General features: G+C 45.6%; 1 long non-coding RNA gene across 2 annotated transcripts in view; it reads left to right on the forward strand.

Annotated features, from left to right (window-relative positions):
• Positions 1–14,391, forward strand: part of LOC134969977 (uncharacterized) — a 42,147-nt gene extending 27,756 nt beyond the window's left edge. The window contains exons 1-2 of one of the 2 annotated variants that reach the window (XR_010189595.1): positions 9,443–9,537; positions 13,250–14,391. This is a non-coding gene — a long non-coding RNA (uncharacterized LOC134969977). Of the gene's footprint in view, positions 1–9,442; positions 9,538–13,249 lie in introns of those variants that run through there. The other variant, XR_010189596.1, reaches the window with a different exon arrangement.
• The last annotated feature ends 10,558 nt before the right edge of the window (positions 14,392–24,949 follow it).

Below are 24,949 nucleotides of genomic sequence, written 5' to 3' on the forward strand. Positions count from 1 at the left end.
TGTAAATGATTGCCACTTAAAAAAAAAAAAAAAAACATACGAGCCCATCTGGAATCTCCGATATCTGGCTGTCTCACTCGGCTGGCACCATGTGTTTGTGTGTATGTGTAGCTACAGTCAGAGCCGGCCATAGGCATAGGCAAACTAGGAAATTGCCTAGGGCTTTGATATGCCTAGGGGCATCAGCAGCTTCTACTGATTTAAATGATATGCGGAATGCATATATTCTGTGTGTAGCATTTCATATGCAGATACAGCCACAGTCTCACACAATATATAGGCATGCTGCATATCAGTTTAATCAGCAGAAGCTGCTTGTGCGTCCTAGCCACATAGCAATGCAAATAAGATGCATTTTCATTAAAAAAAAAGGTGCCCGACGTTAGCATTGATGCAAGATTTGTGAGGACACATCTGTATCCAAGCAGAGGCAGAGGTCATAGTGGAAGTATGAGTGCTGTGTGCATGTGAGTGGGTTGGTTGTGCAGTAGTGTTTGGAATATGTGTAAGGAGCATTATGTGTGTCATGTAAAAATGCATTAATAATGTGCAACATATGTGTAAAGGGCCACTATGTGTGTCATTATGTGTATAAGGGCATTAATAATGTGCAGCATATGTGTAACAGGGTACTACTGTATGTGTGTCATTATGTGTATTGTATAGGGGCACTAATAATGTGCAGCAAATGTGTAGGGGGCACTATGTGTGTCATTATGTGTATAAGGGCATTAATAATGTGCGGCATATGTGTAAGGAACATTATGTGTAAAAGGGCATTAATAAAGGTTGTCATAATGTGTAAGGTACATTATGTTTATAAGGACATTAATGTGTCTCATATGTGTAAGGGGCATTACTGTGTGGAATTGTGTATAAATGCATTACTAATGTGTGGCATTATGTGTTTAAGGTGCTCTACTATGTGGCGTTGCATTTAGAAAGGGCACTACTGTGGCGTCTAATGTGAATAAAGAGCAATAAGGTGTGGTGTAATGTGAATAAGGAGCAATTCAGTGTGATGTAATGTGAATATGGGGCTCTACTGTGAGGAGTAACGTTTATAAGGTAAAGTGATACTACTGTGGGATGTAATATGAATTATGGACACTATCGTAAGATAAAATGTGTATAAAGTTGCAGTACTGTGTGGCGTAATTGGAATTGGGGTTACTATTGTGTGGCCATGCCCCTTCCCAGCAAGAAGATGCCCCTTTTTGGGCTGTGCGTCAAATGTGCGAACTGTTCCTATTTAAAATATAGGGGGTACAAGGACTGCTATGGGTGAGGGGTGATGGTGCTGGGAAAGAGGTGCAAGGTCAGAGGCAGAACCAGCGGTGGTGCTAGGGGGCACCAGCCAAAATCTTGCCTAGGGCATCATATTGGTTAGGGCCGGCTCTGCGGCTGGCCCCATGTGTTTGTGTGTATGTGTAGCTACAGTGTCGGACTGGGGCATGAAGGGCCCACCAGGGAAATGCAATCACAGGGGCCTCCTAAGGGGCATTGCCATATGCTGTAAGGGGTGCTGATATATAATCAGTACAGTCACACTGACTAAGGGGTGTAATAATGGGTATTATAAGGGATGGGTGACCTGCTAGGCTGCTACAATCAGTAAGGGGGAGGCACTAATGTCATTGGTTGTAATAATAATTAATATAAGGTATGGGTGCCTGCATTATCTGTCAGTACCACCCCTACTGATTGTACTATATACCCCATCCTTTATAATACCCATTACTGCACTTCTCAATCAGTGACTTTATTGTGTTATATATCAGTGCCTTTAGGCACTACAATCAGTGAGTGAAGCACTGATATACTATATAATTAATACAGACAATGATGAAGGGGTATAATAACATATATTATAAAATGTTGTTAGAAATGCAGTCAGTGAGTGAGGGGGGATAATAATGAGTATTTTAGGTGATGGGGCCTGCTATAATCAGTAAGCTTGGGTCACTCATATACAATGCTGTCAGTGAGTGAGGGTGTAATAATGTGGTATGGGGACCTGCTACATTCAGTGAGGGAAGTGGTGTATTAAGGGCCATCTTTTCGAATGGGCTCAATGGGCACTTGCCCATGGGCCCAGGAGTCTAAGGGCCCTAGGCTGATAGCTGTGGCTCCCCTTTTTACAGGGGTACCAGATTTTTGAAAATTGGCAATGGGGAACCGGAATAATCCGACTTCAAAGCAGTGGTCCCCATCTGAGCCTTTTAATGGCTCTTCCCAGCCAGATATCACAGGTTCTGTCTGGTTTCTGAGGGAATATTCCAAAAGCTGGGACTCTCCCTCGGTGGAGACTGGAAGCTTGTCACTGCTATGCCCAGAACCAGAGATATCAGCCTTCCAGCCTTCAGCCTGATTCAGCTCCACACGCCTGGTATGCAGTTTTATATGTTCTGATGGATTTCTCTGGCTTCCTGAACTTTGATCCCCAAGTCCCCAGTACCTCCTAAAAGGTGGGACTCTTTACTGTTTTATCTAATTGATAGCTAAGAAATCTATATCCAGGAACTGGATTCTGGAGTCAAGCAAGATGCTCTCCGACCGGAAAATGATGAATATTAAACCTACTCCACTATCCACCACTCTCCTGCATATTAAACACCCCCTACCATCCTTGAAGTCATGTACAGGAGCCCCTTCATTCCCAATGCCCCCTTTTACAGTTCAGTGTTTACCCTCCTGCCCCATCTCCCACCATCTGTGCAGTAAAGGAGTAATTAGCAGAAATTACTGCTCCAGGTACTACATGCTGAGTGGAAGATAGAACACCCCTTACTGCTCATGTGACATCAAAGATGCCCTCCACCCGTGCTGCTGGAGGATAGGTAGGGATGGAGGGTAGAGGTGGATTTAAAATTTAAATCCACCTCTGATTCTACCAATGTTTAAAGAGTATATTATCTTCAAGTGTTAGAGAGTCGGCTCTCCATGGGATTTGAACGGGACTGACGTTAAATGACCCGGTTTTCCCATTCACACTGCCAGGTAACCTGGGTTTCTCCCATGTTCAACCCTGCTAGTTACCTTGAAATGCCAGGGCACTTGACCCAGGATGTTTTTCAAGGACCCATTCATACTGAGCTGCCACCAGGGTAACATGAGATCTGACCTATTCAGAATATAATAAAAGCGGCAATGCTGGTGGTTGCAAGATGATAAAGAATCCATTGGTAGTGCAGCACCTGGCTGTCATTGCCTAAATTGAATACTTAACTACAGTATAAGTTCTGTGAGCCTTTAGCTAAATAATACTTCTTCCTGTGAAGTGTGTGCAGCCTTGGGCTGTATTCAGAGCTGGGTCTGGCATGGGCATTGTAAGGGACTATGGCCTCATTTAGAACTTGTCTACAACATGGTTCTTTACTTGACACTAGAGATGAGCGGGTTCGGTTCCTCGGAATCCGAACCCGCCCGAACTTCAGGTTTTTTTACACGGGGCCGAGCGACTCGGATCTTCCCGCCTTGCTCGGTTAACCCGAGCGCGCCCGAACGTCATCATCCCGCTGTCGGATTCTCGCGAGACTCGGATTCTATATAAGGAGCCGCGCGTCGCCGCCATTTTCACACGTGCATTGAGATTGATAGGGAGAGGACGTGGCTGGCGTCCTCTCCGTTTAGACTAGATACTAGAGAGAGACACAAATTTTGGGGAGCATATTATTAGGAGGAGTACTACTTGCTGCTGATAGTGTGACCAGTGACCACCAGTTTAATTAATCCGTTCTCTGCCTGAAAAAAAAGATACACAGTGTGACACAGTCACATACCATATCTGTGCTCAGCCCAGTGTGCTGCATCATATGTAATACTGTATATCATTATCTGACTGTGCCGAGTGCTCACTGCTCACACAGCTTAATTGTGGGGGAGACTGGGGAGCAGTTATAGCAGGAGTACATATTTAAGTACAGTGCACACTTTTGCTGCCAGAGTGCCACTGCCAGTGTGACTGACCAGTGACCACTGACCACCAGTATTGTGATTGTCTGCTGACCACCAGTATATTGTGATTGTCTGCCTGAAAAAGTTAAACACTCGTCGTGTGGTGTTTTTATAAACGCATTCTGCAGACAGTGTCCAGCAGGTCCGTCATTACATAATATATACCTGTCCGGCTGCAGTACTAGTGTGATATATATATATATATATATATATATTTTAATTTTCTCATTATCATCCAGTCTATATTAGCAGCAGACACAGTACGGTAGTCCACGGCTGTAGCTACCTCTGTGTCGGCAGTCGCTCGTCATCCATAAGTATACTAGTATCCATCCATCTCCATTGTTTACCTGAGGTGCCTTTTAGTTGTGCCTATTAAAATATGGAGAACAAAAATGTTGAGGTTCCAAAAATAGGGAAAGATCAAGATCGACTTCCACCTCGTGCTGAAGCTGCTGCCACTAGTCATGGCCGAGACGATGAAATGCCAGCAATGTCGTCTGCCAAGGCCGATGCCCAATGTCATAGTACAGAGCATGTAAAATCCAAAACACCAAATATCAGTAAAAAAAGGACTCCAAAATCCAAAATAAAATTGTCGGAGGAGAAGCGTAAACTTGCCAATATGCCATTTACCACACGGAGTGGCAAGGAACGGCTGAGGCCCTGGCCTATGTTCATGGCTAGTGGTTCAGCTTCACATGAGGATGGAAGCACTCAGCCTCTCGCTAGAAAAATGAAAAGACTCAAGCTGGCAAAAGCACCGCAAAGAACTGTGCGTTCTTCGAAATCCCAAATCCACAAGGAGAGTCCAATTGTGTCGGTTGCGATGCCTGACCTTCCCAACACTGGACGTGAAGAGCATGCGCCTTCCACCATTTGCACGCCCCCTGCAAGTGCTGGAAGGAGCACCCGCAGTCCAGTTCCTGATAGTCAGATTGAAGATGTCAGTGTTGAAGTACACCAGGATGAGGAGGATATGGGTGTTGCTGGCGCTGGGGAGGAAATTGACAAGGAGGATTCTGATGGTGAGGTGGTTTGTTTAAGTCAGGCACCCGGGGAGACACCTGTTGTCCGTGGGAGGAATATGGCCATTGACATGCCTGGTGAAAATACCAAAAAAATCAGCTCTTCGGTGTGGAAGTATTTCAACAGAAATGCGGACAACATTTGTCAAGCCGTGTGTTGCCTTTGTCAAGCTGTAATAAGTAGGGGTAAGGACGTTAACCACCTCGGAACATCCTCCCTTATACGTCACCTGCAGCGCATTCATAATAAGTCAGTGACAAGTTCAAAAACTTTGGGCGACAGCGGAAGCAGTCCACTGACCAGTAAATCCCTTCCTCTTGTAACCAAGCTCACGCAAACCACCCCACCAACTCCCTCAGTGTCAATTTCCTCCTTCCCCAGGAATGCCAATAGTCCTGCAGGCCATGTCACTGGCAATTCTGACGAGTCCTCTCCTGCCTGGGATTCCTCCGATGCATCCTTGCGTGTAACGCCTACTGCTGCTGGCGCTGCTGTTGTTGCTGCTGGGAGTCGATGGTCATCCCAGAGGGAAAGTCGTAAGACCACTTTTACTACTTCCACCAAGCAATTGACTGTCCAACAGTCCTTTGCGAGGAAGATGAAATATCACAGCAGTCATCCTGTTGCAAAGCGGATAACTGAGGCCTTGACAACTATGTTGGTGTTAGACGTGCGTCCGGTATCCGCCGTTAGTTCACAGGGAACTAGACAATTTCTTGAGGTAGTGTGCCCCCGTTACCAAATACCATCTAGGTTCCACTTCTCTAGGCAGGCGATACCGAGAATGTACACTGACGTCAGAAAAAGACTCGCCAGTGTCCTAAAAAATGCAGTTGTACCCAATGTCCACTTAACCACGGACATATGGACAAGTGGAGCAGGGCAGGGTCAGGACTATATGACTGTGACAGCCCACTGGGTAGATGTATGGACTCCCGCCGCAAGAACAGCAGCGGCGGCACCAGTAGCAGCATCTCGCAAACGCCAACTCTTTCCTAGGCAGGCTACGCTTTGTATCACCGGTTTCCAGAATACGCACACAGCTGAAAACCTCTTACGGCAACTGAGGAAGATCATCGCGGAATGGCTTACCCCAATTGGACTCTCCTGTGGATTTGTGGCATCGGACAACGCCAGCAATATTGTGTGTGCATTAAATATGGGCAAATTCCAGCACGTCCCATGTTTTGCACATACCTTAAATTTGGTGGTGCAGAATTATTTAAAAAACGAGAGGGGCGTGCAAGAGATGCTGTCGGTGGCCAGAAGAATTGCGGGACACTTTCGGCGTACAGGCACCACGTACAGAAGACTGGAGCAACACCAAAAACGCCTGAACCTGCCCTGCCATCATCTGAAGCAAGAAGTGGTAACGAGGTGGAATTCAACCCTATATATGCTTCAGAGGTTGGAGGAGCAGCAAAAGGCCATTCAAGCCTATACAATTGAGCACGATATAGGAGGTGGAATGCACCTGTCTCAAGCGCAGTGGAGAATGATTTCAACGTTGTGCAAGGTTCTGCTGCCCTTTGAACTTGCCACACGTGAAGTCAGTTCAGACACTGCCAGCCTGAGTCAGGTCATTCCCCTCATCAGGCTTTTGCAGAAGAAGCTGGAGACATTGAAGGAGGAGCTAACACAGAGAGATTCCGCTAGGCATGTGGGACTTGTGGATGGAGCCCTTAATTCGCTTAACAAGGATTCACGGGTGGTCAATCTGTTGAATTCAGAGCACTACATTTTGGCCACCGTGCTCGATCCTAGATTTAAAACCTACCTTGGATCTCTCTTTCCGGCACACACAAGTCTGCTGGGGTTCAAAGACCTGCTGGTGAGAAAATTGTCAAGTCAAGCGGAACGCGACCTGTCAACATCTCCTCCTTCACATTCTCCCGCAACTGGGGGTGCGAGGAAAAGGCTCAGAATTCCGAGCCCACCCGCTGGCGGTGATGCAGGGCAGTCTGGAGCGACTGCTGATGCTGACATCTGGTCCGGACTGAAGGACCTGACAACGATTACGGACATGTCGTCTACTGGCACTGCATATGATTCTCTCCCCATTGAAAGAATGGTGGAGGATTATATGAGTGACCGCATCCAAGTAGGCACGTCACACAGTCCGTACTTATACTGGCAGGAAAAAGAGGCAATTTGGAGGCCCTTGCACAAACTGGCTTTATTCTACCTAAGTTGCCCTCCCACAAGTGTGTACTCCGAAAGAGTGTTTAGTGCCGCCGCTCACCTTGTCAGCAATCGGCGTACGAGGTTACTTCCAGAAAATGTGGAGAAGATGATGTTCATTAAAATGAATTATAATCAATTCCTCCGTGGAGACATTGACCAGCAGCAATTGCCTCCACAAAGTACACAGGGAGCTGAGACGGTGGATTCCAGTGGGGACGAATTGATAATCTGTGAGGAGGGGGATGTACACGGTGATATATCGGAGGATGATGAGGTGGACATCTTGCCTCTGTAGAGCCAGTTTGTGCAAGGAGAGATTAATTGCTTCTTTTTTGGTGGGGGTCCAAACCAACCCGTCATTTCAGTCACAGTCGTGTGGCAGACCCTGTCACTGAAATGATGGGTTGGTTAAAGTGTGCATGTCCTGTTTATACAACATAAGGGTGGGTGGGAGGGCCCAAGGACAATTCCATCTTGCACCTCTTTTTTCTTTAATTTTTCTTTGCGTCATGTGCTGTTTGGGGAGTATTTTTTTGAAGGGCCATCCTGCGTGACACTGCAGTGCCACTCCTAGATGGGCCAGGTGTTTGTGTCGGCCACTAGGGTCGCTTATCTTACTCACACAGCTACCTCATTGCGCCTCTTTTTTTCTTTGCGTCATGTGCTGTTTGGGGAGTGTTTTTTGGAAGGGCCATCCTGCGTGACACTGCAGTGCCACTCCTAGATGGGCCAGGTGTTTGTGTCGGCCACTAGGGTCGCTTATCTTACTCACACAGCTACGTCATTGCGCCTCTTTTTTTCTTTGCGTCATGTGCTGTTTGGGGAGGGTTTTTTGGAAGGGCCATCCTGCGTGACACTGCAGTGCCACTCCTAGATGGGCCAGGTGTTTGTGTCGGCCACTAGGGTCGCTTATCTTACTCACACAGCTACCTCATTGCGCCTCTTTTTTTCTTTGCGTCATGTGCTGTTTGGGGAGTGTTTTTTGGAAGGGCCATCCTGCGTGACACTGCAGTGCCACTCCTAGATGGGCCAGGTGTTTGTGTCGGCCACTAGGGTCGCTTAGCTTAGTCATCCAGCGACCTCGGTGCAAATTTTAGGACTAAAAATAATATTGTGAGGTGTTCAGAATAGACTGAAAATGAGTGGAAATTATGGTTTATGAGGTTAATAATACTTTGGGATCAAAATGACCCCCAAATTCTATGATTTAAGCTGTTTTTTAGTGTTTTTTGAAAAAAAACACCCGAATCCAAAACACACCCGAATCCGACAAAAAAAATTCGGTGAGGTTTTGCTAAAACGCGGTCGAACCCAAAACACGGCCGCGGAACCGAACCCAAAACCCGAAAAATTTCAAGTGCACATCTCTACTTGACACCACTCCTTCTATCATTGTAACTGTGGAACAATGACTGGTTGGTGTCTACTGAAACCTCTTTGTGTTATATAATAAGTAATCAATTTATATAAGATACAATATACACAATACTGTATATGTACACAACATACAATATAACACAGATGGTAGGTTTGACTGTATTGTGGACATTGGCCCTGATTCAGAGATGGAGGCAGTGAGCATTAATGCTGCATTTTTGGTCACAGCAGCGATGCTCAAATATTCCTGAGGAAAAAGACGCCTCCTGCATGCAGCACTGACCCGAGTACTGCGTCTGATGATACAGCATCAGATCACCATCAATCGCAGTCCCAGCATACTCAGGCTGGATACCGGAACTCCTGCTGTGGGGCCAGGAAATCTGCATCCAAACACACAGAGCCTGGCATTCCTACAACATGGGGGTAACATATCCCCCATTTTTTAGAATGGTTCCCTTTTCAGCCCTCACTCACCAGTTTCTAATGGGTGAAGTATACAGGTTATGTGTGTAACAATAAAATATGTTGCAATACGGAACACAGAACAATTATAATGTTGGGAAATAACATGAACAGTACATCTATCAGTAATAACAGAAATATTAGAAGATGAATGACTGAATGTGTAACAGAAACAATTTAGGTGAGAAAGAGATGTAACGTTTGCTATGTAAAATGTAAGCAGATAAGATAATAACTAGACATACCATGTAGCTGTGTGACCCTGTAATGTAACTTGTAGTGTGATAACATTATTATGTGACTGTAGACATGGAGTCTGTATTGTTCAGTGTGGCCCCTCCCAGAATCCACAGACCTCCAACATACAGTAGGAGAGTAGGATGGGACTCCTATATATAGACTCCTCTCACCTCCACTCCTCACTCACTCTTCCTATACTCTGTACTAACTCAGATCTGTGGCTCACAATGCAGCTAGCACTCATACTCACCCTCTGCTGCTTTACCAGCATCCTGTCATTACCAGGTAAGTCATGCTCCCATTAGTTGTATTGCTATATATATGTGCATGAGTGTATATAATATATCTACTTACTGTAGTTCTGTCATTATCACATCTGTAGCAAAAGTTCTCAAACTCAGTCCTCAGAACTACATACAGTTCATGTTTTCTGGGGCTCTGCTTAGCATTGCAAGCAGATCTTTTATGTGTCAGTGAGTAATGACTACACCTGTGCAGCTTCTAGGTGACCTGGAAAACATGAACTGTTTGGGGTCCTGTGGACTGAGTTTGGGAGCCTACTGTGTGTTCTATAGCAGAGTTTCCCAAATGCCGACATAACAGTTCAGGTTTTAAGGATATCCATGCTCGAGTCCAGATGGTTAAAACATAATGACTGAGGTATTAAGTCACCTGTGCTCAATTATAGATATACCTAAAACCTGCACTGTAATGACAGATTTTGGGAAACTGATCTATGGTATCCTAAGATCTATCAGTGTAATGATATATGAATTAGTTATTTGCATGCTCATTTATTTATTACCAGTTATTTATATAGAGCACACATAGTCCACAGCACTTTACAGAGATTATTTGGCCATTCACATTAGTTCATGCCCTAGTGGAGCTTACATTCTATATACCCTATCACATATACAAGCACACACATTCATGCTAGGGTTAATTTTGTTGGGAACCAATTAACCTACCAGTATATTTTTGGATTGTGGGACGAAACGGGAGAACCCAGAGGAAACCTATGCAAGTATGGGGAGAATATACAAAGTCCACACAGATAGGGCCATGATGGGAATCAAACCCATGACTTCAGTGCTGTGAGGCAGTAATGCTATCCATTACACCATCCGTAAATAAATGTAATATTGTGTTACTCATTATACTGTAATATATTTTTACGAGTGTGACCATTATAAATAAAACAACTTGCATGTATATGGGAATTAATAACTAGGATAAATCTACTTATACCCCTTTTACACTAGCACAAAAGTCCTGGGTTTTTACACATGAATACACATCAACCTGGGATGTTTGTGTGTGAATGCAAGCTACCTGAGACTAAGTACCCAACCTGCTCTTGAGCAGGATCGGGGCTGAGCCTGAGACCCTGGAAATTGCAGGGTGCAAGATCCAGCACATTCCTGGCTGTGATGTTTGAAAGATGCATCATGTATACAGACATGTTTGTCTTGTATATACTGTGATAGTAAAGCACATTTATATGCAGTTTACATGATAACTCCACATACAGTAGATACAATGACAAAGACTTTCTTATTGAAGTGATGACACGGGGAACAGACATGTGGGAGCCCCCAGCAACTACAGAACAATCTTTCCCCAGTCACTGCACTTGCACTAGACTACCCATAACTAATCCATCTCCTTTCATTGTCATTTGGGGCCAGATGAAGATTTGGGGCCAGAGTTAAGGGCCGTATTCACGGCCCAATTTGGGGAGAGATGTGTGCTGAGCGAACTGCTCAGCACACCTCTTCCCTCACACAGCACAGTGCGATGTGTGCCGAGTGTGCAGGGGGAGACGTGGGGGCCACTCATTTCACCCAGTGGGTGCAATGAGTGAACTGCTAGACTGAGCCTGTATGCAGGCCAATCTAGCACTAGCGATAGCGATGCGCAGGGCTGCACATCGCTATCACTGTGGGGGTAAACACGGAGAGATCACTGCTTAAAATCTAAGCAATCTAGTCAGATTGCTTATGTTTAAAGCAGTGATCGCTCTGAGTACACCCCCCCCCCCTTTAGATTTGGATGGGGTGTGTTCAAACTGAGATCTAAATTGCATTGTAAAATAAAGCAGCAGTATTTACCATGCACACAAAAATATAACCCACACAACGGGTGGTCTTCAGTATGCCGACTGACGGGATCCCTGCGCACAGTATACCGGCGCCGGAATCCCGACAGCCAGCATACCGACAATTATTCTCCCTCGTGGGGGTCCACGACCCCCCTGGAGGGAGAATAAAATAGCGTGGCACGCGTATTGCGCCACCGTGCCCGTAGCGTGGCGAGCCCGCAAGGGGCTCATTTGCACTCGCCACACTGTCGGTAAGCCGGCGTTCGGGCTCCCGGCGCTGGTATGCTGGTCGCCGGGAGCCCGACCGCCGGCATATCGTAGTGAACCCCTTTTAACTACAGAAATTAGCAGTATGAGTGTATTAGCAATTTGGAGATAACCTGTGCTCAGCCCTTATAAGATCACTATAATATTTAATATCACTCATTAATGGAATTATTAGATTAATTGCTTAATAACAATGCTGCATAGTAGGATTACACCTCTATAATTATTACAGAGGGAATAGCTGAATGGCAATAAAGTTATAAATACTTGCAGCTGTATAATAGAGGAGATACAGTATTTGTGGAAGTGATAAATCTAATCTCACTAAATAAAAGATACACTGGAAGCAATGAGAGAGTCCTGATAAGCAGGGCAGTACAGAGCCTGGCTGGGCCGAGGTGCTTTTCAAGAGGTGTGGCCTAATCACAGGAGGTGTGGTCATGCACCCTTAGAAAAAAATACTGAAAAAAATGGTATTTTAAGCACCTACATGGCCACACAGCAGCGTGTGCCGGGCTGAGGGGAAGAGCTGCAGCTGCTGCCAGGTAAGGGGGACCACGGCCCCTACTGGGCCCCTCTATCAGACCTGGGCCCAGGTAAGTTGTACCCTCTCACCTCTGCACCACTGCTGATAGGGCTCTAAGCGGATTGATTGATTGATTGATTTAATGTATTTTATAATGCAGATAATTATTTCTAACAAGGCAAATTAGCCCATATATACTAATAAATAACTGATATCTAGGCAGTAAGAAAAGACAGCAGCCAGGGGTCTTTTAAAAGAATTTTATTACACTTGTTTTTTTAATAGCTAGTGTGAATTATAAAGCGCTATGGAATGTTCTGCATTATATAAGAAACTGATAATAAACAAATTAGCACTCTTAGATGGAGTTGTTTGCATTGTAATTCATAACAATTACTGTTACTATATGTCATTCTATAGATTTACATTGTTGCCCAGGTAAAAGTTCAGATGAAATGGTCCAATTCATTCACTTTTAATAAAATTGATCAGTAATATTTTCTCCAAGGCCCAAAATCCCAGAATACCCATTTGTAGCAAATGGTTATACACTGACCATTTATCAGATAGACTGCAGTGTGCCATTCTGGAGCTGCACACATCACGGATATGTTCTCAGATGAACCCTGGTGCACATCACCACTAACTGAATCAGCCTCTAAGTATCATTTTACAGTGGAGGAACATTGTCAGCTCTGCACCATGTGGTATAGTAAAGGTGGGTACTCACATAGCGGTATTCTAAGCAATCTGACTAGATTGCTTAGAATTTAAGCCTGATCGCTCCGTGTGTACCCCTTACAGCGATAGCGATGCACAGCCCTGCGCATCGCTATTGCTGCTGCTAGATTGGCCTGCATGCAGGCTAATCTAGCGTGTCGCTCACTTCACCCGCTGGGTGAAGTGAGCGCCCCCCCATCTCCCCCCGCACGCTCAGCACACATCTCTCCCACATCGGCCCGTCTATATGGGCCTTTAGAATAGTCACAAAGTGCAGGCCCAATGCTTCACTGGATAATGGCTGATGTAGATTTTATGTAATAGAAACCTTCCCACGCTCAGATAGACCACTGACTGCAACCATATCTTTATTTTTGTAGATAATGAAGACAAGGGATCAGGAGTAGATCCAATTATCACACAGGAACAAGGCAACACCTTTATGGCACGTGACCAAGGCGATACCTCTGGAAACTATTTTGCAGACCAAGGCTCATCCACAGATAATCATGGAGACCAAGACCAATTTGCTGCATATTTTCATGATAACCAAGGCCAATTTTCTGGATCTCCAGTATAGGAACAAGGGGATTTAGGGATATAGAGGGAAGATTGGTTCTGGGGAGTATTTGTTTAAAAATTTAACAATTTGGTTTTGAATAACCTGGAATTACAGTATAGGACTAATAGGGTCTGGGGATATAAAGGGAAGAAGGATTCTGGGGGTCCGGAGACTATTTGTATAACAATGTATCAGTTTGTTTTCTAATAAAGAAAGAAACCTACACTTAATCTGCATAAGGTTTATTTGTAACAAAGGGCCTGATTTGAAGTTGGGAATGCACTGCAGTTGGGGCAGATGTAAATTGTGCAGAAAGATTTAGATGTAACAAGGGGCGTGCCAAAACTCAGATCTAAATTACAGTTTAATAATATAGCTGCCCAACACTTGTGGACTACACACATAAGCAGCCAGTATTTACATATTACCTAGCAAGCTGCAAAAAATCAGGGTACTACTGTGGTATTTGTCAGTGAATTTATACACCCCCAACCTGCTGCAAAATAATCTTGTTCAAACTTATTTCTTACTTCTGATGAAGCTAGGTGACCGTGCCTAGGGAAACGCGTTAAGTGACAAGCTGCCACCAACATATGCATTCCATCCTGTGAGGATCCAGATATGGACTTTTAACACAAATATTCCTGCCTTGGAAATTTCTCTGTGGGACTGCATCATTACAGCACTGATTGGAGTTAATCAGCCTCTGCATAAAACATCTCAGCTTGCCTGCTGTTATTTTCCAAGCTCTTGGAGGACTCCATCACCATGGGTAACACCAGCTGTATTTAAACAACACTATTCCCCAGGGAACTTTATTTCTCAGTCCGGGATCACATGTGGATGCATACTAGCAGCTATTCTTATTTTGATCCTCAGCTTCAATCTATGCCCAATCTTATTTGTTTTTAAGTGACATTTTAACTGTTTAGTGAATAAATTATTTACTTGTTCAATTCATCCACGTTTTTGTTATTAATATTGGAGAAACTTCTACTAGCGCCAGTACACCTTTTCCTTTATTTCTACTTAAACTGTTTGCATTCTAGTACTGCAGTATCACAGAGTACCTAGGAAACACTGACGTGCGGTGGGGTGAGGCAGAGTCTTTACTGTCATACTAACGTTTGCACCAGAGTTTTGACTGTATAAAGTATATAAAAAATACAAAGAATATGTTAGAAATATCTTCTTTGCATTATTCTAATAATTTTATAGCCAAAACTCTGGAGTAAAAAGTCTATGGCAGGGGAGGCAGTGCCTCACCTGCCTATCTTTTCCGCACATTTCTGTTCAAAACTTACCAAATTTCCAGTAGTTTACACTGCTTCACCTGTGTATAATGCAGTGGCGTGTGGTGAGGTCAGTGGCTGGTGAGGCACTACAGCCATAATGTCCGCCGAATCTGCCGATGACCCCTACCGCCGCCGAGCCAATGCCCGCTACTGCCCCTGAGTCGATCCCCGCTGCCACCGCCACTGGCTTACAAACTCGGCCACCATAAACTGACCCATCCCTCCGCCACTAATTTGCATCTCACTCCGATGCCGCCAATGCCCGCTGCCTGCCTGCTCATCATACTTGTGATATATTGTACATTTTTATAGAAAAAAAATGAGTGTTTGGTACTGGGAAGGGAGTGGGAGGAGGACATGAATGCAATTCTGTTGTCCAGGGCTACCATTAACTTAATGGAGAAGGGTCTGAATGGGTTAAAAAATGTAAAAAAAAATAATGCGTGAGGTCCCCCCTCCTAAGTATAACCAGCCTCGGGCTCTTTGAGCCGGTCCTGGTTGTTTAAATACTGGGGGAAAATTGGACAGGGGTTCCCCGTATTTAGACAACCAGCACCGGGCTCTTAGTCCGGTCCTGGTTCCAAAAATACGGGGGACAAAAGATGCAGGGGTCCCCCGTATTTTTAAAACCAGCACCGGGCTCCACTAGCCAGGGACATAATGCCACAGCCGGGGGACACATTTCCGTAGGTCCCTGCGGCCATGGCATTACCCCCCCCCAACTAGTCACCACTGGCCGGGGTTCCCTGGAGGAGTGGGGACCCCTTAAATCAAGGGGTCCCCCCCCTCCAGGCACCCAAGGGCCAGGGGTGAAGCCCGAGGCTGTCCCCAGCACCCCTGGGCGGTGGGTGCCAGGCTGATAATCATGAGTGTTAAAAAAAGAATATTGTTTTTTGTTGTGGAACTACAAGGCCCAGAAAGCCTCCCCCGCTTGCTGGTACTTGGAGAACCTCAAGTACCAGCATTCGGGGAAATAAGGGGCTCGCTGGTACTTGTAGTTCTACAACAACAAAAATACCCAAATGAAAACACAACACACACACACACACACCGTGAAAGTAAAATTTTATTATAACACACTTACACGCTCACACATACTTACCTACATCCCACGCCGAGAATCACGTCCACTTGTCCAGTAGAATCCTATAGCGGACCTGTAAAAAGTGAGAGATTACTTACCTAAATCCCACGCCGAGAATCACGTCCACTTGTCCAGTAGAATCCTATAGCGGACCTGTAAAAAGTGAGAGATTACTTACCTACATCCCACGCCGAGAATCACGTCCACTTGTCCAGTAGAATCCTATAGCGGACCTGTAAAAAATGAGAGATTACTTACCTACATCCCACGCCGAGAATCACGTCCACTTGTCCAGCAGAATCAGAATCCAATACGGGTACCTGTAACAGTGAATGAAAATAAGCAGTTACAGAGAGAGAGAGAGAGAGAGAGAGAGAGAGAGAGAGAGAGAGAGAACAGCCGCACAAGAGAGAGGCTCACTTGTCGCTCTGGCCCGTTGCTTAGTAACGGGACGCCTGGCAACAACAAGCAGTCTGAGCGGAGGCTGTACAGACGGGATATGGAGGCGGACGGCTGCAGAGACGGATGGGATCTGGAGGCGGCAGGCCCAGTGGAGAGGTGAGCACTGCGGGGACATTTTACACAAAACAAATAGAAAACTGACTCACCCCTCACTCCTGCTTCAGCCCCGACACTCCAACGCCGGTCACAGCTGCCGGGTCCCGCCGCCTCTTCCGCCTCCAGCGTCGCGTGGGTGATTGGACAGCGGATCCAGCACTTGATCCGCTGCCCAATCACAGGTGCCTCGCTGACATGGGGGTGGTGTCCCTGTCAGCGAGGCACTTCTTTCAGTGCCGCTTTCCCTATCTATTTGAATGGGCTTATACAGCCCAGTGCTTGGCCCCGCCCCCCGCTCTGCCCCGTTCTCATTATCCACGGGAGGCACTGCTATCAGTGCCTCCCAGATGCATTTACATGCATCAAATTATTACAATTAAATAAAGAAGATACTTATGACACAGACTATGTGTCATAAGTATCTTCATTGTATGATTGTAATAATTAATCACAGGGGAGGCACTGCCTCCCCTGCCTCCCCTGACTGCACGTCCCTGGTATGATGCCCAGATGTACGCTTTGGCTCATAAATTGCATGTAAATCTGGCTCTGGGGCTACCCAGTGCCTTCTGAGCTATTTAGCTCACCGCACGTCCCTGCTAGGAAATTGCAAACAAATGTGGGGCACTCAATGGTATTTTGACAGTTAACACTCTTCAAAATATGAAAGGTTTTATAGCTTTATATTATAGTTTATTGTATTTCTTTATAAGATATATCTTTATATTGTGAAGTGTTATTGTCAGGTGAGATCCAATATCATAGATTTTATAGCAGAGGCATAAAACCAGGTTTGTTTTGGTGATAGATAGAGATGAGCGCCTGAAATTTTTCGGGTTTTGTGTTTTGGTTTTGGGTTCGGTTCCGCGGCCGTGTTTTGGGTTCGAACGCGTTTTGGCAAAACCTCACCGAATTTTTTTTGTCGGATTCGGGTGTGTTTTGGATTCGGGTGTTTTTTTCAAAAAACACTAAAAAACAGCTTAAATCATAGAATTTGGGGGTCATTTTGATCCCAAAGTATTATTAACCTCAAAAACCATAATTTACACTCATTTTCAGTCTATTCTGAATACCTCACACCTCACAATATTATTTTTAGTCCTAAAATTTGCACCGAGGTCGCTGTGTGAGTAAGATAAGCGACCCTAGTGGCCGACACAAACACCGGGCCCATCTAGGAGTGGCACTGCAGTGTCACGCAGGATGTCCCTTCCAAAAAACCCTCCCCAAACAGCACATGACGCAAAGAAAAAAAGAGGCGCAATGAGGTAGCTGTGTGAGTAAGATTAGCGACCCTAGTGGCCGACACAAACACCGGGCCCATCTAGGAGTGGCACTGCAGTGTCACGCAGGATGGCCCTTCCAAAAAACCCTCCCCAAACAGCACATGACGCAAAGAAAAAAAGAGGCGCAATGAGGTAGCTGTGTGAGTAAGATTAGCGACCCTAGTGGCCGACACAAACACCGGGCCCATCTAGGAGTGGCACTGCAGTGTCACGCAGGATGTCCCTTCCAAAAAACCCTCCCCAAACAGCACATGACGCAAAGAAAAAAAGAGGCGCAATGAGGTAGCTGACTGTGTGAGTAAGATTAGCGACCCTAGTGGCCGACACAAACACCGGGCCCATTTAGGAGTGGCACTGCAGTGTCACGCAGGATGTCCCTTCCAAAAAACCCTCCCCAATCAGCACATGATGCAAAGAAAAAGAAAAGAAAAAAGAGGTGCAAGATGGAATTGTCCTTGGGCCCTCCCACCCACCCTTATGTTGTATAAACAAAACAGGACATGCACACTTTAACCAACCCATCATTTCAGTGACAGGGTCTGCCACACGACTGTGACTGATATGACGGGTTGGTTTGGACCCCCCCAAAAAAGAAGCAATTAATCTCTCCTTGCACAAACTGGCTCTACAGAGGCAAGATGTCCACCTCATCATCACCCTCCGATATATCACCGTGTACATCCCCCTCCTCACAGATTATCAATTCGTCCCCACTGGAATCCACCATCTCAGCTGCCTGTGTACTTTGTGGAGGCAATTGCTGCTGGTCAATGTCTCCGCGGAGGAATTGATTATAATTAATTTTAATGAACATCATCTTCTCCACATTTTCTGGATGTAACCTCGTACGCCGATTGCTGACAAGGTGAGCGGCGGCACTAAACACTCTTTCGGAGTACACACTTGTGGGAGGGCAACTTAGGTAGAATAAAGCCAGTTTGTGCAAGGGCCTCCAAATTGCCTCTTTTTCCTGCCAGTATAAGTACGGACTGTGTGACGTGCCTACTTGGATGCGGTCACTCATATAATCCTCCACCATTCTATCAATGTTGAGAGAATCATATGCAGTGACAGTAGACGACATGTCCGTAATCGTTGTCAGGTCCTTCAGTCCGGACCAGATGTCAGCATCAGCAGTCGCTCCAGACTGCCCTGCATCTCCGCCAGCGGGTGGGCTCGGAATTCTGAGCCTTTTCCTCGCACCCCCAGTTGCGGGAGAATGTGAAGGAGGAGATGTTGACTGGTCGCGTTCCGCTTGACTTGACAATTTTGTCACCAGCAGGTCTTTCAACCCCAGCAGACTTGTGTCTGCCGGAAAGAGAGATCCAAGGTAGGCTTTAAATCTAGGATCGAGCACGGTGGCCAAAATGTAGTGCTCTGATTTCAACAGATTGACCACCCGTGAATCCTTGTTAAGCGAATTAAGGGCTCCATCCACAAGTCCCACATGCCTAGCGGAATCGCTCCGTGTTAGCTCCTCCTTCAATGTCTCCAGCTTCTTCTGCAAAAGCCTGATGAGGGGAATGACCTGACTCAGGCTGGCAGTGTCTGAACTGACTTCACGTGTGGCAAGTTCAAAGGGCATCAGAACCTTGCACAACGTTGAAATCATTCTCCACTGCGCTTGAGACAGGTGCATTCCACCTACTATATCGTGCTCAATTGTATAGGCTTGAATGGTCTTTTGCTGCTCCTCCAACCTCTGAAGCATATAGAGGGTTGAATTCCACCTCGTTACCACTTCTTGCTTCAGATGATGGCAGGGCAGGTTCAGTAGTTTTTGGTGGTGCTCCAGTCTTCTGTACGTGGTGCCTGTACGCCGAAAGTGTCCCGCAATTCTTCTGGCCACCGACAGCATCTCTTGCACGCCCCTGTCGTTTTTTAAATAATTCTGCACCACCAAATTCAAGGTATGTGCAAAACATGGGACGTGCTGGAATTTGCCCATATTTAATGCACACACAATATTGCTGGCGTTGTCCGATGCCACAAATCCACAGGAGAGTCCAATTGGGGTAAGCCATTCCGCGATGATCTTCCTCAGTTGCCGTAAGAGGTTTTCAGCTGTGTGCGTATTCTGGAAAGCGGTGATACAAAGCGTAGCCTGCCTAGGAAAGAGTTGGCGTTTGCGAGATGCTGCTACTGGTGCCGCCGCTGCTGTTCTTGCGGCGGGAGTCCATACATCTACCCAGTGGGCTGTCACAGTCATATAGTCCTGACCCTGCCCTGCTCCACTTGTCCACATGTCCGTGGTTAAGTGGACATTGGGTACAACTGCATTTTTTAGGACACTGGTGAGTCTTTTTCTGACGTCCGTGTACATTCTCGGTATCGCCTGCCTAGAGAAGTGGAACCTAGATGGTATTTGGTAACGGGGGCACACTGCCTCAATAAATTGTCTAGTTCCCTGTGAACTAACGGCGGATACCGGACGCACGTCTAACACCAACATAGTTGTCAAGGCCTCAGTTATCCGCTTTGCAGCAGGATGACTGCTGTGATATTTCATCTTCCTCGCAAAGGACTGTTGGACAGTCAATTGCTTACTGGAAGTAGTACAAGTGGGCTTACGACTTCCCCTCTGGGATGACCATCGACTCCCAGCAGCAACAACAGCAGCGCCAGCAGCAGTAGGCGTTACACGCAAGGATGCATCGGAGGAATCCCAGGCAGGAGAGGACTCGTCAGAATTGCCAGTGACATGGCCTGCAGGACTATTGGCATTCCTGGGGAAGGAGGAAATTGACACTGAGGGAGTTGGTGGGGTGGTTTGCGTGAGCTTGGTTACAAGAGGAAGGGATTTACTGGTCAGTGGACTGCTTCCGCTGTCGCCCAAAGTTTTTGAACTTGTCACTGACTTATTATGAATGCGCTGCAGGTGACGTATAAGGGAGGATGTTCCGAGGTGGTTAACGTCCTTACCCCTACTTATTACAGCTTGACAAAGGCAACACACGGCTTGACACCTGTTGTCCGCTTTTCTGTTGAAATACCTCCACACTGAAGAGCTGATTTTTTTGGTATTTTCACCAGGCATGTCAACGGCCATATTCCTCCCACGGACAACAGGTGTCTCCCCGGGTGCCTGACTTAAACAAACCACCTCACCATCAGAATCCTCCTGGTCAATTTCCTCCCCAGCGCTAGCAACACCCATATCCTCCTCATCCTGGTGTACTTCAACATCTTCATCTTCAATCTGACTATCAGGAACTGGACTGCGGGTGCTCCTTCCAGCACTTGCAGGGGGCGTGCAAATGGTGGAAGGCGCATGCTCTTCACGTCCAGTGTTGGGAAGGTCAGGCATCGCAACCGACACAATTGGACTCTCCTTGTGGATTTGGGATTTCGAAGAACGCACAGTTCTTTGCGGTGCTTTTGCCAGCTTGAGTCTTTTCAGTTTTCTAGCGAGAGGCTGAGTGCTTCCATCCTCATGTGAAGCTGAACCACTAGCCATGAACATAGGCCAGGGCCTCAGCCGTTCCTTGCCACTCCGTGTGGTAAATGGCATATTGGCAAGTTTACGCTTCTCCTCCGACAATTTTATTTTAGGTTTTGGAGTCCTTTTTTTACTGATATTTGGTGTTTTGGATTTGACATGCTCTGTACTATGACATTGGGCATCGGCCTTGGCAGACGACGTTGCTGGCATTTCATCGTCTCGGCCATGACTAGTGGCAGCAGTTTCAGCACGAGGTGGAAGTGGATCTTGATCTTTCCCTAATTTTGGAACCTCAACATTTTTGTTCTCCATATTTTAATAGGCACAACTAAAAGGCACCTCAGGTAAACAATGGAGATGGATACTAGTATACAATTATGGACTGCCTGCCGAGTGCAGACACAGAGGTAGCCACAGCCGTGAACTACCGTACTGTACTGTGTCTGCTGCTAATATAGACTGGTTGATAAAGAGATGTCTATGTAACTATGTATGTATAAAGAAGAAAGAAAAAAAAACCACGGTTAGGTGGTATACAATTATGGACGGACTGCCTGCCGAGTGCAGACACAGAGGTATCCACAGCCGTGAACTACCGTACTGTACTGTGTCTGCTGCTAATAATATAGACTGGTTGATAAAGAGATGTCGTAGTAGTATGTATGTATAAAGAAGAAAGAAAAAAAAACCACGGTTAGGTGGTATACAATTATGGACGGACTGCCTGCCGAGTGCAGACACAGAGGTAGCCACAGCCGTGAACTACCGTACTGTACTGTGTCTGCTGCTAATATAGACTGGTTGATAAAGAGATGTCTATGTAACTATGTATGTATAAAGAAGAAAGAAAAAAAAACCACGGTTAGGTGGTATACAATTATGGACGGACTGCCTGCCGAGGGCAGACACAGAGGTAGCCACAGCCGTGAACTACCGTACTGTACTGTGTCTGCTGCTAATATAGACTGGTTGATAAAGAGATGTCTATGTAACTATGTATGTATAAAGAAGAAAGAAAAAAAAACCACGGTTAGGTGGTATACAATTATGGACGGACTGCCTGCCGAGTGCAGACACAGAGGTAGCCACAGCCGTGAACTACCGTACTGTACTGTGTCTGCTGCTAATATAGACTGGTTGATAAAGAGATGTCTATGTAACTATGTATGTATAAAGAAGAAAGAAAAAAAAACCACGGTTAGGTGGTATACAATTATGGACGGACTGCCTGCCGAGTGCAGACACAGAGGTAGCCACAGCCGTGAACTACCGTACTGTACTGTGTCTGCTGCTAATATAGACTGGTTGATAAAGAGATGTCTATGTAACTATGTATGTATAAAGAAGAAAGAAAAAAAAACCACGGTTAGGTGGTATACAATTATGGACGGACTGCCTGCCGAGTGCAGACACAGAGGTAGCCACAGCCGTGAACTACCGTACTGTACTGTGTCTGCTGCTAATATAGACTGGTTGATAAAGAGATGTCTATGTAACTATGTATGTATAAAGAAGAAAGAAAAAAAAAACCACGGTTAGGTGGTATACAATTATGGACGGACTGCCTGCCGAGTGCAGACACAGAGGTAGCCACAGCCGTGAACTACCGTACTGTACTGTGTCTGCTGCTAATATAGACTGGTTGATAAAGAGATGTCGTAGTAGTATGTATGTATAAAGAAGAAAAAAAAACCACGGTTAGGTGGTATACAATTATGGACGGACTGCCTGCCGAGTGCAGACACAGAGGTAGCCACAGCCATGAACTACCATACTGTGTCTGCTGCGACTGGATGATAAATGATATAAAAAATATATATATATCACTACTGCAGCCGGACAGGTATATATTATATATTATATAATGACGGACCTGCTGGACACTGTCTGTCAGCAGAATGAGTTTTATTTTTATAGAATAAAAAAAACAACAACACACAAGTGAAGTCACACGACGAGTGTTTAACTTTTTCAGGCAATCACAATAGAAGTATACTACTAACTATACTGGTGGTCAGTGTGGTCAGGTCACTGGTCAGTCACACTGGCAGTGGCACTCCTGCAGCAAAAGTGTGCACTGTTTAATTTTAATATAATATTATGTACTCCTGGCTCCTGCTATAACCTATAACTGGCATTGCAGTGCTCCCCAGTCTCCCCCACAATTATAAGCTGTGTGAGCTGAGCAGTCAGACAGATATATAATATATATAGATGATGCAGCACACTGGGCTGAGCCTGAGCAGTGCACACAGATATGGTATGTGACTGAGTCACTGTGTGTATCGCTTTTTTCAGGCAGAGAACGGATATATTAAATAAACTGCACTGTCTGGTGGTCACTCACTACATAATATTATGTACTCCTGGCTCCTGCTATAACCTATAACTGGCACTGCAGTGCTCCCCAGTCTCCCCCACAATTATAAGCTGTGTGAGCTGAGCAGTCAGACAGATATATAATATAGATGATGCAGCACACTGGGCTGAGCCTGAGCAGTGCACACAGATATGGTATGTGACTGAGTCACTGTGTGTATCGCTTTTTTCAGGCAGAGAACGGATATATTAAATAAACTGCACTGTCTGGTGGTCACTCACTAGTAAACTCTCTGCACTCTCTACACTTCTACAGTACTCCTCCTAGTCCTAAGCTCCAGTAAATCTCTCTCTCTTATAATCTAAATGGAGAGGACGCCAGCCACGTCCTCTCCCTATCAATCTCAATGCACGTGTGAAAATGGCGGCGACGCGCGGCTCCTTATATAGAATCCGAGTCTCGCGATAGAATCCGAGCCTCGCGAGAATCCGACAGCGTCATGATGACGTTCGGGCGCGCTCGGGTTAACCGAGCAAGGCGGGAAGATCCGAGTCGCTCGGACCCGTGAAAAAAAACATGAAGTTCGGGCGGGTTCGGATTCAGAGAAACCGAACCCGCTCATCTCTAGTGATAGACCATGCTGGATTAGAATAATCCTAATGTTAAAACACAGACAAAATAACTATTTTTATTGAAAGGTAACAGTCCCTCATTTTATTTATTATTTATTACCAGTTATTTATATAGCGCACACAAATTCCGCAGCGCTTTACAGAGAATATTCGGTCATTCACATCAGTCCCTGCCCCAGTGGAGCTTACAATCCATATTCCCTATCACATGTACACGCATTTTGAGGTCTATTTATTAAAATCATTTAACTGACGATTTTTCCCTTCAAAACAGTTTATAAGATTGGGGGGGGGGGGGGTTGTTTACATTTTATTTAATATAGTTTAAAACATATTTTTTTAAAAACTATTTCAATATTATATTATGCACATCTGCAGAACGGATCTCCTCGTCAAAAACTCAGGGAGACAGTGGGCCGGCACAGTCACATGTGATCTGACCATGCCGGTTAAGTGGTTAATTATCAGGTTTTAGACTTGATAATTATAATTTCTTATCACTTAGAAATTATGTACCACTGGGATGTGTGAAAGCACACCTGCAGGTACAGCTAGGAGATGCCAAAGGAGCCCATCTGTGTGATGCGCAAAAGTAATGTAATCTATGTATTTCATGCTGTGGGGGCTGGTCACCCTACTGCACATGAGTGGTCAACAGACATTAAGTACAGCCTCCCATGCACCATTTTCTCACTAGTAGTAGTAATGTCACTTCCCAAACACACGTATCATCCATCTCTGAAATAACACTGAGGCTGAGGAACAAATCAAGAGCCTAATGCAGACCTTATCGCTGCAGCAAAATTGTTGTCCAACGGGCAAAGCTATATGCACTGCAGTTGGGGCAAATATAACATGTGCGGAGTGAGTTAGATTTGGGTTGGTTATTTTGTTTCTGTGT

Source organism: Pseudophryne corroboree, chromosome 11 (genome assembly GCF_028390025.1).
Source record: "Pseudophryne corroboree isolate aPseCor3 chromosome 11, aPseCor3.hap2, whole genome shotgun sequence".
NCBI lineage: Eukaryota > Metazoa > Chordata > Amphibia > Anura > Myobatrachidae > Pseudophryne > Pseudophryne corroboree.